Source organism: Siniperca chuatsi, linkage group LG8 (genome assembly GCF_020085105.1).
Source record: "Siniperca chuatsi isolate FFG_IHB_CAS linkage group LG8, ASM2008510v1, whole genome shotgun sequence".
NCBI classification, from domain to species: Eukaryota; Metazoa; Chordata; class Actinopteri; order Centrarchiformes; family Sinipercidae; genus Siniperca; species Siniperca chuatsi.
Window position 1 is genome coordinate 6,342,038 of NC_058049.1, and position 18,495 is coordinate 6,360,532.

Here is an 18,495-nt window from a genome sequence, read left to right on the forward strand (position 1 = left end):
TGTCTTAAAAAGTAAAGAGGTTACATTTTAAACCTGCATGTTTTGTGTCTGAAATTAAAAATCAAAAGTCGAGTGACCTTGGCTGGGTCTGAATGAAGATCTAGTCTAAAAAAAAGTTCAGTATTTTATTCCATAGCCATACTGTGTCTAAACTCTACGAGTTACGGGTGTAAAGACTCACAGTTAGTGATGATAGCATGCTGAACAACAAGCTGATGAGGCTGCACTCATAAATAGTCCATTTTATGTGTACCATGATTTCATAATATTGTATTGATTGTGTTGCCTGCGGTCAATGCTGCTAATGACAGACTCTTAGTACCTGGCTAGTTATGCACCAAGTGGCATAATTTGTGATTAAAGGAAGGTAGAGGTAATACTTGCTGCTTTGTCTGCTGCACGATCAACATTGTCACTCTGAATTTTTACAAGCCAAAAACATGTATTTAAAATATGTTAGATTTTTCATTTAATCCAGTAACATCTGCACAGTGGTTGGTAGAAGTACCAGATTTACTATAAAGCCACTATGTGAAAGATTTGAAAATTTAGATTTGGATTTTAGCACCATTCAATGGTAGTATCAAAAAAGACATTGTGGCACAGCAAAAATAGGCAAACTAAAAATATGAATAATGAACCACAGCTTTGAATATATATGCATTTTTTTTAAATAATTGTTTGTCACCAACCTGTTAAGGGGCCCTGGGGCAAAAATTTGCTGTTGGGCCCCTATAACCACCCACCTGACTCCATGTGCACAATGTGAATATATACCCTCTCGCCCCATTAAATCCAGTACAACCAGTATTCATATGCTGGAATAATACTTATTTTGTGTTAGTGTGTGGTAATTTGGTTAAACACAACTTTATTAGGAATATGCAGCATGTGTGCACAATATGAACTGAAACAATAACTGTTTTAAAATTTTGACATAGGGTCACAAAATTAGCTGATAATGCAAGACCCGCCTTAGTTGATATTGTACTTTAGTAGTACAAATCTCCTAACAAATTTGTAGTTATTAAAATCAACCAAAACCAAATGATGTGCTGTGAGTCTGGGTCTGTCGGAGGGCCTGTTGCAGATGCCCCGCTTTTCGCAGTTGGTAATCCAGCCTTGCTTATCACCCACTGCTTTGAAGATCTTTCCAGAAAAAAAGTACTTTTTGCACAATTAGTGAAGCGTTTTACATTTCCACCAGCAGAGCAGTTTCAGAATACATACTGAGTAGTTAGAAAGATCAGTTAGCCGGTATGGCTGATCATGCAAAGTAAAGAGCGCCACCTACAGAAACTTTATCAACAGACAACCAAAGATGTCAAAGTACTTTACACACAGTTTGATTGACAGGAAGTGCAGAGCAATACATGTTTTCAATGAGAAATCAAAGCTCACATATAATCAATTTAAATGAAAACACAGCTATTACACCTTGTATAATTTACACTGTTACAGACTAATCATCATCAAAAGCTAGTCTATTGCTATCATCAGACCAATCATCAAACTTTCCCTGATATACCTACTTTCAACTTCTACTTTAGTTTGTGACTTACTACATTTCCCAGAATGACTTGGTGGCCCTTCAGCAGTACACTTGAACTTGTTGCATCCTCCTGTGTGCTTTTAATTCTAATTATGCTTCATCATATCTCACAAATTGCTCATGAATCATTTTGATTAGATTTTCTTGCATGCATACTTATTATTGAATGAACATGAACACATTTTGAATGCATTTATTAATCTAAGATCATAAAATATCTGTTTCTGAACACAGCTGTGGGCTTAATTTGCATACTAGTTGCCTATAATTCAAATTATAACAGTTTGCATATTATGACACATGGACATGCATGCATAGCAATAACACTGTATGCAAACAGCATATCACAAACTGGTTCTAATTTATTTCAACAATTTTACGCTATGTTCCATGCAACACATGTCAATAACATCATTTACTGTGGCAGTATGTGTCACTAACATGTTGAATTTCCAAACCAGACACACCAGAATGCATTGTAAATCTTTTTTTGGCACACCGATTAAGATTTCCTCCATGTTCTCCTCCGTGACAGATTAGGCCTGGGCTGCAAAGTAGCCACAAGAATCTAAAAATAAACAGACACTCAGACCAGCCGTAACGTTGCAACTGAATCTCACATTAACTGCCCGCACTGGGAATTAATGAACAGCATTTATGAAGTCTGACTTTTAATCCAAAATGGCTGAATAGGGAGAGGCAGTCTGAATCGAGTGAGATAAAAGTTGTAATCCAAATGCCTGAGGCATCCGGTCGGGTAATTAAAAAAAAAGTTTGAAAAATCTATTAATAAACCTTTAATTAAAAACTACATTTTTAATATCTCAAGACCTTTTCAATTGACATTTCTAACAGGATTTGGTTGCTCGCCTAAAGCGCTTACCACTCAAGTATGGCTGCAATACATTGAAGTGAACAGCTCATTTAACAGATTTCGGTTGTATTGTACAGATGGTTGTAAACAGTACCTATATGTGAGGTTAGGCTCTCCACTGGTTTGTGTGATGAACAGCAGAGTGTCTCTCTGTGAACAGACTGACCAGACTGACATGAAGATTTTCTTTTTTTAGCCCACAGTGGCTCTTCTCCCAGATATTCTACACTGAAAACGCACAAAAACACAGACCGACTACATTCAAAACTTTCATTTAAAATCCTAGAAATTGAGATGAATTGCTTCACCAGAAAGTTCACAGGTGAAATCATTGTCATGCAACAACATTGAGATGTTAAAATTAGACCCACTGATCACTTTTCTGACATTTTTATTAAAGGATAAGGCTGGTGATACTGACTGAAAAGACCAAAATCTGCAATGAATTGATCTTACTAACAAATATTGTCTGTGTAGCCAAAGCCTGATATATCTTCTTCTTCTGTGTCATAGAGCTTCATTGTTGTCCAAAAACTATTAAAAACACATCAGTGAGCCAAACTGTTGCCCTGGGTGACATGTTCCTTTATTACAATGAACAGGGGCACTGTAGTTTATTTTGACTCCCACATACACCGTAGTGCTGCCTTAAATACTCCCTTGAGCACCAAATGTGGATTAATCCGCAGCTCAAAATAGTCCTCAAATGCACTATTTACTCCTGTTTGAATAACATATCCTAAAAACTACAATGATCAGCCATTTTAGGAAATGATTTAGCCAGACAAAATTATATAGAATAACATAGACAGCCTTATCCTTCAAATGTTTTCAGGATTAACCACATAAAGCATTCCTTGCTTTAGGAGGCAAAGTTACAAACAAAGATACTGACTGGAACACAAATTTCTCTCACCACATACATATTTGAATCTTGTGATAATATAATTTGAGGTTAAAACTGCTCTGATGCTGACTGAGTCCCAACTTTGAATCGCCTTAGTACCTGATCAATCATGTTATATAAACTCACCTGTGACACACTGTGAAATAAATGTATTGTTTCTGTTATTATATTATAATAATTGAACCAGTACAGATCATACTACATCATGTACAATACTTCACTATCTTAAGCATTCTGCTTAGCCAATTAATGCTGTTTCACATGTTAATCACTGGTGATCTTTTACTGAACTGACCAGAAAGATCTTTTTTACTCTGGGCTGTGAGTGTTTTCTGTTCTGACCTTTGTCGCCACACTTTGTTTTTGTTTTTTTGTTTTTTTGGCAGGTTTAGTAAGCTAAATTGCAAAATGAGTGTGAGGAACTCTTATTTTGCATCTATTAATTAGCTTAACTTTAGACCTGTGTTAGCGCTTATTTCAGTTCAATAGATGAAAATGTTCTAAATGAATGTGTTCAGTATCCTCTGCTTTGTTCTACATACTTTTGTGTATTCATGTTTTATTCCTGTTCATACCGGGCTTTTTTACCCTCAGGGACAACAAAGTTAAATTGAATTGAATTGAATTGAATTGAAAACCAAATGTACCTTGAGAGTTTGTAGTGTTGTATCCTGCGTGTGTTTGCTAAAACCATTTGTTAAATGCAGAAAATGTATCAAAGATGAAGGAAAGGTGCTTTTAGTTGTTAAACAGCAAGGCGAGGGACACAAAACACTTGTGGATGAGAATGGAAATGGGTCAGGACACATATAGACACTGCTTCTGCTGGGTTTCCTCTTGGTGTTACTATGGTAACATACCCTATCTCCCTACCTACCTACCTGCCTGCCTTTAGCGCACAAACTACACACCCTAGCAGCCGTGCTACAGGTTTTGCACCTGAACGCACCGATGCTGCTCCTGTTCGGAAGAACCCGGGACATGTCTTATCCTGTTTCACAGCAGAGCGTGAAAATATAAAGTTGTAGCTGTGTTTGATGTAGCTGCTGCTGATGTAAACAATCACACTCATTTGTTTAGGGTTGTTTTTTGAGTGAAACATGTGCCAACATGCAGATTGTTTGTGATATTTTGAAGCCAGGAGGAAGAGTTTGATTGTGATATTAATAAAAGGAGTTTGTTGGTGATTGACAAGCAATGATGAAACAGACAAAGTGCTAAAAATAGAGCAGAATTTCACAGTGCAACATGATGGTAAGACTGCAAATAAACCGCTGTAGTCTGCCGTTTCAATTGCAGCTCGGTAAAACTAAGTAAGTAAAGCCTTCTCCTATCTGACCAGATTCCAGCATGTTGGGGACCCTGCTGAAAGTAAAAACCAACTTGACTGGAACACTGGGAAGTGTGTCCCCTATTTTGAGCACACAATTGTTTTCCAAATATGGATGAAATATACGCCGGATGCCGGAGCAGCAACTTCTATGGTGGAATCTCATTAGCATCGTAATAGCTTCCAGGCTCATTTGCATTTTTCCGTGAGTGATTTTTTTTTCTCTCTTTCCTCTTCACTGCTGGATGGAATAATAATAATAAAAAGAAGTAAAACTTTAAAGCACCATATTTTATTTCATTATTTAAGTTAAACAAATTGTAATTGAAAAGCACTTTTCAATTATGCTATTTCCTCATACCAGTGACAAATGAGTCTTACAGTCGTGTCAAGCAATTATAGGAGGACACACAAAACTACAAACTAATATTTGCACACAGGGATGACGAATTAGTGTAAATAGATTAATATAGGAAGTAGAGGCTTTTATTTCTATTTCAGAAATAGCCCGCGTGTGCAAAGGTGGAGTTTTAAATCATATTTGCACCAATATCCTTCACTCTGGTGGTGACATGAAGCCATTATGGAGCTTATGGCCACCAAATACAGACAAAGATGCTGAAGGAAATGTTGGAGACAACACACATAGCTGGTAAAATGACATATCTCCAAGTTCAGTAAAAGGCAAACTACATATTTAGTGATATTAAGTGATTAATCAGGCTTTTGTGAAATTTGCTTTTAACAAGGTGGTAACATGTCCTTGTGTTGAATACAAGGATACAAACACACAGGGCAGCTTGTTAGACATCCACACTCTTCTTTTCTTATGCTGAATTTTTGCAGCGAAGCAGCTCAGCGAGCAAAGAGTTAATATTTCCAACCAGTTCTGCCTCTGACACACACACACACACATGCACACAAGTGCGTACGCACACACACGCTCATATCCCCACAACCCATCACCCCTGATCACACTCAGACTTGCGCACACACTCCCACGCACACACACACACATTCACACACAAACCCATAATTCCCAACACCACCTCCCCCTCTCCCTCCTCCATTCTCCATCTCTGCCCCCCCCCTCCCTCCTTGCCTCCCTCCTCCACCACCACCGCCCCCCCTCAGGTCAGTTAATAAGCGAGCCTGAGCCTGTGCCTCAGCTTGGCTGTCTGGAGGACATGCAGAGCAGTGTCTCCTGGGAATTGGCTCATGCAGAATGCTGCTCCGCTGAGAGAATGGAATTTTACCCTCGCTAGGGCTCCCAGCCGCACCGCGCAGCAGGAAACCTGACAGACACACACACACACACGTGCACAAGAATGCACGCCAACACGTGCTGCAAATCAGCACACAAAGATCCTCACACACAAACACATATAAACATAGTTGTCCCAAGAGTGTGTTTCCTGAGCATCTCCCCATCCCTTTAAGTAAAGTGACCACTACCTAAGAAAAACACTTATTTTCCCCCTGAATTATCAAGAAGCCATCATTAACTTAATGGCGACACAGTCTTCTGGGACACGCAGTGATAGTCTATGTAGCACAAAAGCCTGCATTTCACTCCTGCAAATGTAAACACATCGGTTACGAACGCAGGGACATCAGTGGGTACAGTGCCGCTAATGAGTTGCCCTGTAGATTTAGAAACAGTGGCTTTTCCACACTTCTGTCTCAACTTCAAGTGTTGAGAAAGTCACCCCCCCTCCTTCCCCACCTCCACCTCCTCTTTTATTCCTCCTCAAACCCACAGCTCCATCTATCGGTGTCCCTGTGTTACATGTTAAAGTCTGTAGGTGATGGAGAGTAAACACTGAACCCCTGGAAAGGATTCAGTCAGATACTGTAATCACCATTCCAGCGAGAAGGGAACTATTTCATGTTTTATGTAAATTAAAGAGAGTGGCTGCAAACAAGTTTCGCTGTAAATGAAGAGAGTGGGTGAAAACATGTTTGTAGTATTAGAAGAATAAGCCGACATAATGGCACAGAAGCAAAAAGAAATAAATGTCTTCTCGCAGTGACCTTTAACCCTTAATTTGGTTTTGTAAATGATTTATTTGCTATTCAAAATGTCTCTAAATGTGACCCATTTGGTTTTAGAGACTGTGTAGTTTCAGGACAAAATGACAGAGGTCTGATGAATCATGTTGCCCAGCGATGCTGAGTATGATTCATGCCTCCAACAAGGTTGTATTTACTCAGGAAAAATAATACTCACTGCATTGAGCCTGCACATGTACACAACATGCAGGCAGGGCAGGGAAGTATGTTTTTGCTGATGTGTTTTTCAAATTATACAAATATAATCACAGTTATGGAAGCTCAGTGTTAGTGATTATGATGTTTTTCTTTTGTTGATTTAGCTGAGTAAAGGAAAGGATAGGATCCCATTTTCCGTGGTCATGGCATGTGCACCGAGTCTGGACGGGATCTCCAGTCAGAGAGATCCCACCACCGTCATGTGTAGATTATCTCCACTGTTCCAATGGGATTAGCAGTCACACACATTGTAAACCGGTGTCGCTTCAGGATTGAATTGTTCACAGACAAGACCCCGTTCCGTTTCCTCACTGTCAGACAAAATGTGGGAGAGCTTGGCTTGCCAAGCATCTTTGAATAAGAGACAATTATAGGCCATGTTCAGTGTGGTTTGGACCTAATCATGAACACGACCAATCATACTTTTTCTCACCCTTCTTGCCTCAAGAAGGAAATATAATGCACAAAAACAATATTCATAAAGGAGGTGATATGAGTTGCAATGTGAAAACATGCACCCTAATTGTAAATGAGATTTTTTTCAAACTAAATGTTATTCTCCACCCCCAAATACACCATGACAGTGGTAGAAAAATTGTGGAAATGGTAGAGCAAAAAAAGAGAAAACCATATAGAGACAGACACACACGCATGCACACACACACACACACACACACACAATTGCAACCTTCAATGAGCGCCTCTCCATGAAATGCTGAAGCCAAGGCAGCATTTACACCATGAAAATGCTTCAAATAATAACACTGACACTTTACATTTAAAATATTCCTGCATATTTTGCATTGTAAATATTTTCCATCTGCAGCATTTGTCATGTATAGCATACAGAGGTTATCATTATAATTATTTGTTCTTCTCTCTCGTGGAGCACCTTCAGTGAAAAAGCCCAGCCTGTCTCAGCTCTGGCTGTTTGTAGTGCAGCACATCGAGGCAGCAGCGCTCTCTTTGGGATTTAGCCTTTCAAAAGTCCTCGTCAGATTTGCAGCGCAGACGTACTTCTGCTGCCTGCCACCCCCACATCTCTTGCCCCACCACCACATCTCCTCAATCCCTCTAACCACCACCCTCCCCCCTACTCCCCCATCAACCTCCTTCCCCTCTCCTCTCTCTGCTCACTCTGCTGCAGATGTTTTGGATATGTTTTCTTAGTGAGGAAGCTGCGCCAACAGCCAAGTGCCGACAAAATGCCCCTCGGTCGTCTCCTGCAGCCGCTGGTGCGGCAGCAGTGGTGCTGGCCAACGGTTGGTGAGCGAGATGCTAGCGTGAATGGTGGCCAACATTCCACAGACAGAGAGAGGTCGTGCAGAGGTTAGCCCCAATGGCTGCCAGTGTGCACCTAGCAGGATCCTAATTGCCCAAACCACAAGCATTAGTGCCCTAAAGTCAGGAGAACAATTTTATGAATAAAGTGATAAAAAGTAGTAGTAGTAGTAGTAGTAGCAGTAAAATAAATATAAATGGGCCTATCTCTGTGTCGATTTGCTGTGTTTGGACACACAGGGCTCCAGTGTTTGTGGGTTTTGCACCACAATGTGGCAAACATTTGCTGAAGGGATTTCAGGTCCAGTTTTTTTTTTCAGTTCTCGTTAGCTTGCCTGCTCTATGGCACGGCATCCAACAACTCAGGTGCAAAACCTTCCCCAGACAAAGAAGACAAGAACATTGTTGTGCACAAAATAGGGGATACACTTCCCCACACAACAAATCTTCTAGTTTTCACAAGTGTTGATTGATCAGTGACAATTATTCACTGAATGTTGATTATAGAGCAGATATGGCTTGGAGGCTGTTCAAAACTAGCGTGTTATATTAACTCTGATGGGGACAGAATAACACATATTGGTACAGAGATGGTTGTTAACACTGACAATCGTTGTTACTGTTTTCATGTATTCATTTCAGTAATGTCAGTAGCTGGTTAGAGTCAAGTCAGAATACAGTTATAATAAAGTTTTCTACTTTTTTCACTTATTGGCATCATAATAGTGTTCACAGGTTTGTTATCTTCACTATTTTATCATTGCTCATTTATCCAAAAATAGTTCTGTCATCAAAACCAATCACCATCTGGTATCCGTCTAACTAATCGTAAAAAAAGGACAAATTAAGAAGCATAAGCTTAATAAGTTTGAACAAAATCAAATCACCTGAGACGTGCATTCACCTGTTTACCTTCATTTTACATACAAGTAGTTTGAAAAAAATCACTGTGTAATATTTCAACAGACTAAGAACATACAAGTACAGTGAGAAAGATGAGAACTGTTACCTGGAAGGAGTGAACAGGCAATTAGTGTCAATTATCTTGGCCAATAAAAACCTGAATATCCAATATGTTACTTCGTCATGAAACATCTGCATTCTGCTTTTTAAGAATGAAACATCTGTATCTTTCATATGTGAGCTAATCAACACATTTGTCAATTAAAACCTGCATCAAGCGTATTTTAGTCAAGAAACATAGCATAGCATCAGCTAACTTAACTAAATAACACAGTACCACAGCTAGCCATTGCGCGCTTAACAATGTACGTTACATACCTGGTGCTCCGGTAGCCAGCCTCTGCCAAGGTGCATTTATTTTTGTTAATGTTGCGGTGAAAAAAGGTTAGGCTTAAATAACACTTGGAACTGGCTAACAGCAAGAATAAGTCTTTCGTCCATTTTTTTTTTAGACATAAAGGAACAGAGAGTGGGACCGGTGAAACAAAATCAGATGATTGGTAAACGCTTCACCGCATCATTGGAGCACTGACAAAAGTTGAAGTCAGCTCAACTTTGATTTGTAGTGCGTCACGCCCGTCACCCAGCGACAAATGTCGGGTGTCAGTTTGTAGCTTCATGTCACCGGCTTCCATTGAAAATGACTTGTAGCCTGATGCTTTATCGCAGGTTGTCTGAACACAGCTTTAGTCATCTAAGATTCATATATGTATTAATTAGTTAATAAACATCTGTATATATGCTGCTTGGCGAAAAAGATCTTTTTATGCACCATATTTTGGTTAATCAATATGTATTATATTTTCATGGATCAATGCACAGCTGTACTATACTGAGTTAATCAGTAATCATGTGTCTAATATGCTGGTTTATCAATGAATGTTTGCACCACATCTTTAACCAACAACCATTTTCTGTGGAGGACGAGGCTGATGGGAGACCAAACTTGATGTTCAGGAGAGAAAGAAAGAAAAATAGCTGGCTGTGCTGCTACCATCCCCCATCTCGTAGGCATGGCAGCAGCCTCGCACACATGCCCCTGCACACACACACACACACACACACACACACACACACACACACACACACACACACACATATACACGCTTGCTCATGGACACACATACACACAAATACACATACATACAAAGCACACATACATAAACGCACTCACAAACACACACACACACACACACACACATACACACACATATACACGCACAGCCCATCTCTCTCTGCTACCTGATGTGAGGCAGAGAGAATATTCCAGAAACCAAACACAATGAATGTCCCTCTGCTTTTCATACAAAACAGAAAATCATGCTGCGACGGTCTTAATTCAAATTAAATCCATGCATGTAAAGCTCCTCTATTTAGTCTCAAGGATCAATTCTGGAGAGAAAAAAGAGTGGGTGGGGTGGGAGGGGGGGTGGAGGTGTGTGTGTGTGGGGGGGTGTTATGGTATAGCTTCAGTGCTGAATAAATAAAGTGTTTTAAGAGTCAGACTGGAGCAGTGTTTGAAGGCGGAGAGCAGCCGTGGTGGTCTGTGGTGGTCCTGCTGCCCTCCCTGCTCCTTCATAATACAGCAGCTCAGGGTTGATTCATTTTGGTTGCACAAGGTTATTTCTTGGAAATTTTATGAGATTTGTTAATTTCAAAGATGTTTTAAGTATTTGAACATTCATTCATAAAGATATGGTTCTTTTCAGTGGCATAGTGCAGCTTTTATGAGGTTGTGAGGCAGATTCAGAATAAGGATCTGTCTACGCTTTGTTTAGCCAGTGTGTTTAGGTGTGGCCAGGTCTGCTACTGGAGTACTGGACTGCCTTTTAAGGAATATTATACTGCATTTTATCTTTACACTTCAATGTAAATTTGATCATATTGATGCATGTGGATATTGTTATATGTTGTTACAAGTTTTGTTTGTCATGATGCTGCTTTCCTGGCTGGTTTCCCCTGAACAAGACTGATATTGAAATATTAATGAAAGGATAGACCCACAACAAAACTTAAAATACAGAATGAGAACCTGTTGTCACTTCCAAATTGATTGAACACTTCTAATACAAGAACCAACACTACACAAAAAAAAACCAAAATTAAATTATTAATGCTTTCTTATGATGTTAAATGTTTATGTACATAAATAGTTTTTATATTTACAGGGGTAACAGGCTTATACGCTGAATTTTGATGAGCTGAGAAACAAAATAAATGCAACTGTTCAATTTACAACAATTAAAACTATATAACTATAAACTGTATTTCAAATTTGTTTGATCAAGAAATTACAGACTGGACTTTTAAAAAAGATTTATGTTACTGCTACAACTGCTCCTTCTAGTACCACTGCTATTATAAATATTAGTAGTTGTACTGCAAATAAAACAACCTTACTCCCATTACTTCTTCGACTGCAATGTAACTCCTAATGACAATATTTGGACAATATTGCCAGAGCATCAAGATACTGTAACTATTACTAATACTGTTATTACGTCTTCTATTTCTACACTATTAAGACAGCCATATCTATTATTTCTAGTTCTACTTCCACTAGTATCGCTACTTATACAAATTGTACTATTATTATGATAATTACTGTTACTGTTACTTCTATTTATGCAAATTCTATTGCTAGGCGCTAGGAACACATGATAGGTTTATTAATATATCGGAAAGTTGAAAAACTGTGTTTTCAGTTTTACTTCGGAATAACTTTCTAGATGATTAAATCTGTCCTCTGCTGAGTTCTGTGTACACATCTCTTTTCTGTGTACAGTTTGCATGTTCTCCTACTGAGTCTGTGTGGGTTTCCTCCAGGTGCTTTGGATTCCTCCCACAGTCCAAAAACATGCAGGTCAGGTAAACGCCAATATATAACAGCCTCTAAACTGGCCACAGGCTTGTGTGTATTGATGTAGTATGAATGTATAATATAAAAGAGGACAATATTTCATTTCACTCCTTTGAAATATAATGTGATAAAATATATGACATGTGTATAATATGGTATATGTTATGTATGTAATTGTGGAATATATTTACTTACTTGTACTTTAGTACAATTTTGGGCTTCTTGTCATTATATGCTACTTTATGCTTTTACACTACTCATTACATTTTGAAGGGAAATGTTGTATACTCCACTACATGTATTTGACAGATATAGCTACTTTGCAGATTAAATTAATTAAACCACCCAGTGATAAAATTGGTTTCACATTGACAAATAACATTAAAATTCTGCTTACAAGTTAATGCATCATCATCATGATTTGATGTATATACTAATACAACATTCAGAAAGGGCCCATTCTGCATAACAAGTACTTTTACTTTTGCTTGATATTTTGCAGAAAAATGCCTCTGTACTTATGTACCTTTAAAATGCAGGATATTTACTTGTAATTTTGTATTTTTACATTGTTTTATTGCTACTTTTACTTAAGTAATGGATCTGAATGCTTCTTCCACTACTGTATGCATATATAATGTACAGTGTATGAAGTTTTTATAGGTATATGATGTAATTAGGTGTACATGATACACTATAGTAGACTAAATTACATGTGACATGTAAGAATAAATTGCAAATTGTACCTGGGCAGGTCGCCTTTTGTTAACATTGTAGGCGTCCACTGTGGTTCACCAACACTATGTTTCAGACTTTTTAAATATCTACAACTAACTGGACAAACGCATCACAGCTCATTGCTTAATTTATCCCTGGTGTTTACCTTGCCAGGTTCAGCCAGTGTCCTTGTATCATCCACAATGTTTTGTGGTTTTTTTAGGCTTTGTGTGATCGGCTTCATCCCAAAGACGATCAATAGTGCTACAAAATTACAGCGCTGGACTGGATGCTATCTCCAGACCTGCTGATTATTGGACTTTGCATAGTGCTGAGTTGGTTTGCTGGGTTCTGGTCTTCCCAGCAGCCAGGTGTAACATGGGAATGGATATCTGTTTGAATAGAAGCCCAAAGCTTTTGGCAACTTCAATCCAAATCAATGCCCAGGCCAGGGCACCAGATGAATTGTTTCCCTTCAAAAAAAGAACCCTTTTTACAAGACTTCGATCACCTCACAGTTTTCCCCTAAAACAAAAATCAGCCAAAAAAATATGGAGAACTTGGAGGGTTTTTTTCTTAAAGACTGTGGGAGGTAAGGGGGGTTTGTGGGGAAGGGGTTAGGAGGGTGCAGAAGGGTGTTCTCTGATGAGCTTTATAGAGTGGGTACAGCCACGTTAAAGTGAGTGGAAACAGACCTCCCACCAAATATGGATGCCAGAAAGATGCAAATGTACTCAACAGTGAATTTATTATTCTGAATATGTTCAGAAACAAAAGCCTCTGGAAAACAGAGGGAGTGAAAGTGAACTGCTTCCTTCCGCTCCTCAAAAAGGGGAGACAGGGAGAAGGAGAGGATGGGAGAGAAAGAGAAAGATGGAGAGGGAGGGGCATGAAAAAAGAGGCATGGAGAGAGAGAGAGAGAGAGAGAGAGAGAGAGAGAGAGAGAGAGAGAGGAAAAATCCTGGGCCCTGTTTCTTCAATTTTTTTTAAAGCAATGGCATCCTGTGTTCTTGGATGTGTCGTTGCCATGGCAACTGTAACTTGGTGACCTCGTTATTTCTGCCTAATCCCGCACTGAAATTATGGTTGCTCCACCCTTTTGCCTGGCTGCCCTGATAACACAATCATTGCAAATGAGGCAGGGGAATGGAGGAGGAGGAGAAGAAGAAGAAGAAGAAGAAGAAGAAGAAGAAGAAGAAGAAGAAGAAGAAGAAGAAGAAGAAGAAGAAGAAGAAGAAAATATTTGGCACAGCTTTTCACCAGATCACCAAAGGCTGTAATATATCACATTCACTAATATATATTTACTGCTGCTGCTATCTGCTTTTAGTGTTTTGCAATTTTCTTGCAACAGCTGATGATGGGACAGGGTAATTAGAATAAGCACTTAGCAATAATCGTCAGTGGGTGGTTGAGAAACCGTATTGATTTGAAATCAGTCATGAGTTTATTACACTGGAATCTGTGCCAAGTCAACAAAAAGGCAGCCACTCACAAAGTTTGGAGACTGTATTCTGTAAATGAAGGCCAGACAAAACTAAAATACTAAATAACTAAAAATACTGGACTACACACACAGAGATACATGTACACAGCAGCACATAAACACTTAAATTATTGATTTCAGTGTTTGATTAGATTTACCTATTGGATGGGGCATGAGAAGCACTCTGAAAAAATTGATGGATTTTTTTTAGATAAACATGCAAACTAATAAGAAATCTTCAGTCATGCCTATTCAATAATTCACCACATTTACATATTATTATTGGCATATTTCATTACTCCAGACGAAGACACTTATATATTCCAAAATTTTATTAGTTGGGTATTCTGTTGCATTAATTAACATGAATAATGAAGGACACGAGCTCCTTTAAAGATGTGATTCAAAGAAATCCCTCATTTAGGAACATAGGGCAAAAATGTCTTTGTGTGGTCAAATAGGCCACAGAGTCCTTAATAACTAAATTGATTACAAGTAGTCACTGAAGCAATGACTAAAAAATATACTCAATACTCACAATCTAACATGTGTTATGTAGGCTATAGATAGTTATTGCACTGCATTGTTTTTCATGTTCTAAAACATATTATAGTGCTTTGATTATGAAGTGTTTTTTATATGTTATCAATCCACCTGAACTGTTTTTTATTTGAATATAAACAAAATTAAGGCCAATTCTATTAAAACTTTTATAGTATTTCATGAAGATTAGAATGATTATTGTGTTATTATTGTCCTGTCCTTTGTTTTGTACAAGTAATGTATTGTGTTGTGTTTTTATGAACACAGGTGTGTAAAAAGTGTGTTAACAAGCCTACGAACTGCAACAGCACAGAGTTGACACAGAAACACAACTATCGCAAGCCACTTTAAAATCTGACTAGTTGGAATGACAATTGAAGCGACACCCAAATACATCTTTACAAGTCACAAGTAACCTTTTTAAGACATGTTAAGACAATTATTTCACAAATACTATCAAGCTATTGAAATATTATTGACCAGAGTCAAATCGCAGATAGATATCTTCATTCCTTTTATGACAAGTCTAAACATTTAATATATTTATAATTACATTACTATTTTAAATTATAATTAAAGGATAAGTATAGTGATATTACATTTTTTTGTCAAGAAATCCAATGAAAAGACTGAAATCAACAATGAATTGATCCTACTAACAAGTATTGTCTGTGTATCCAAAGCTTGATATATCTTATCACATATATCTTGTCAGAGAGCTCCAGTGTTGTCCAAAAACTATTAAAACACATCAATGAGCCACACTGTTGTACTGGGTGGCTTGTTCCTTCATTACCATGAACACACATACTATAGTTTATTTTTGACTCAATCACACATACACCTGCTGTTGTAAATACTAGCTTAAACACCAAATGTGTATTAATCCGCAGCTGAAAATAGTTCCCCAACAAATGCACTTTTTACTCCTGTTTAAGTAACGTTTGCTAAAAACTACAGTGCCCAGCTGTGTTACGAAATTACGGAGACTTTTTTAAAAATAAAACTATATATTTGTGACTCATTTTTAAAGATTTACATATTCAGTAGGAGTTTTGGTCTTTTCATGGGATTTGACAATAAGAAACATAGAGTTGTTGACAATAAGAAACATTGAGTGTAGAATAACACCAGCCTTATCTTTTAAGTTATTTCCCAAGTCCAAGTCAAAATACCTCTTTAAAATACAGTATATAGATTTCACACATATGATCATTAAGCCATTTATAAATAAATATATATTACCCAGATATATTTAAATCAAGACTAGTTTAGCCGAGTCAAGACATCTTAAGTTTTGACATAATTTCAATTAAAGATGTCCTTAATTAATCACAATAAGATATCAATAACATATTTAATATATATAAAATATTACTTGCCAATTTTCAATTGTAAATACTGAATTTTGAACTGGAGTTATGAGTGTTTAAAACTAAAGTAGATATATCTTTTGAGTCACTTTTACAATATCTATAGAAAGTTATGAGTATCTTTAAAGGTCTGTCTCTTTTATAGTTGGAATGTATTCACACTGTAAGTATGTTAAATTATCATTCTAATCAAATTGCATTTGAAGATATCAAACACATGTACCTAATACTCACATTACATAGAGACCTGCTGCTGTTTCCATTTTTTTCAGACCAACATGAACCTGACTCTGTGGTCCTTATTGCAACAAAGGCAATAAAAATCCTGTGGTGTGGCTGACAGCGACGGCCACGTCAGCTCAACCTGAACCTGCAAACGTTAAGTTCCTCATTTGTATCTGGATATAATAAATGTCTTGAATAATTATCTATGATGTGCAGCTCTCATTCACCACAAAAATTCAATGATTATGAGATCTGTTAATCGCATTTCCCCCCCAAAAATTTCATTTTCATTACAGTCACCGCCATAGTTGCAGTCCATTGCAAAGGCTTGCATCAGAGTCAGGTCATTCACCACTGATTTGTTTAAGTCAAAATTCTGGGTCGGATATCTGAAAATGACATTTTGACAGAATTTCACATATCTTTTTGGTAATATCAATAATTAAGGTTCTTACTAGCCAGATTGTAATTGTAGATATGTTGAATAGCCATTCTCACTGCGGACTTTTTGCCTTGGACATCAGCTTTAGTCCTTGGTCTGTCAGAATGATATCATGTGTGTAGCGATCAAGTACATATTTAATACCCCTTTTAAGGGTTTCTCATTTTAAAATGAGTCAGCTCGACATTAAATCCGGATACCTCATGGAGCTAACGTTAGTTTAAGTAGCTAGCTAGCAACAGCTGCCAAATCAACGGGCACAAGCTAGAAATGAGAAGCTTGCTTTTGTCTACCTCTATCAGAAATCAAGGAGCCATTGTTTGAAATAAATAAAATAAAATTACTATTATTTTGAGCTGCCACTGTTATCCAACACAGTCTCATGGCAGTTTGTGAAATGGTCACAAAATTTAAGGATTCGTGTAAATGGACACGAATTATCCATTTTTTTCGTGACACTCACCACGACTTTCAAACTAATGTATTTCAATTGGAAGTATCTTCCGTGCCTGCACCACGTTTTATCTTTTCCGGTCAAGTTAGCAATAATAAATATGCAACGTCCAGTTAGACTTTCAGAAAAAGCTTGCTGAGAAACATTTCAGGTGACGGTAGCAATTTGGTTAGGTTTAAGCACCAAAAAGGTATAGAAAACAATCATGGTTTGGATTAGAATAACTACTTCCTTAAAACAATCAACATTGACTATTGGTTTCACACAAGAATCAAACCCCAGTCTCCCTTGTGAAGTCCATCCACCCTGACCTCGTTCCTACATGGTCGCTCATCATCCTTATTAGTTTGAAAATTGAATGTTGGAAGTTGAAAAAAATGGAAAATTAAATTTCATGACTATTCCACAAACTGCCCTGAGACTGGGTTGCGTTATCATAGTAAACTGCATTATGTGCTGTGCAAGACTGAAAAACTTGACAGGCATAGCAACAGTAACTAAGGGGGCGGGGCTTAGTGGTCAATAACATTTTGACTAGAAAATTCTTTGATTATTAAAAAGATTGTTCAGATTTCTTTGATTGAAATCCTGACAGGTCAGAACTAAATTGGAGACGTCTTAAATTTGAGTTACAGCTAGTCTCCACACTGATATTTACTAGGTAATTACTCGAAAATATCAAGGGGTTCGATGTAATTGTTTTGTCAACAAAGGTCTCACATTAGCTGTCACCTTTTAAAAGCCACACTCAATTGTTGTAAATCTATGATTTTAATCATTTAATAAGAGAAAGAAAAACATGTGGAAGACTTATGATGTTTCTGATCCCCCAACCTCCACCCACCCCCCTCGCTTTCCAACACCCACCCAATACCACCACCTTCCCCCCTTTCTTTTACTGAACTTAGACCCAGGATGAAATGAGAAACAGATGTATGTGTGTGTGTGTGGGGGGGGGACTATGTTTCCACAAAGACCTTCGGCTTAGAAGAACCAGAAAATCCCCAAACTTGGATTTTTGGACCTGTTTCAAGTCAACAGGGTGAAAACAGCAGCAGAAACAGAGACAGAGAGACTGACAGATGGACATATGGACAGATGTGTGTACAGTAGACAGAGAGAGGGAAGTGTGTGTGTGTCTGCTTAATCCACCCTGAGAGAGAGGACCGCACGACTCCCAAGAGGCTTATCTTGGTCAGATCCTGTTGCTTCTATGG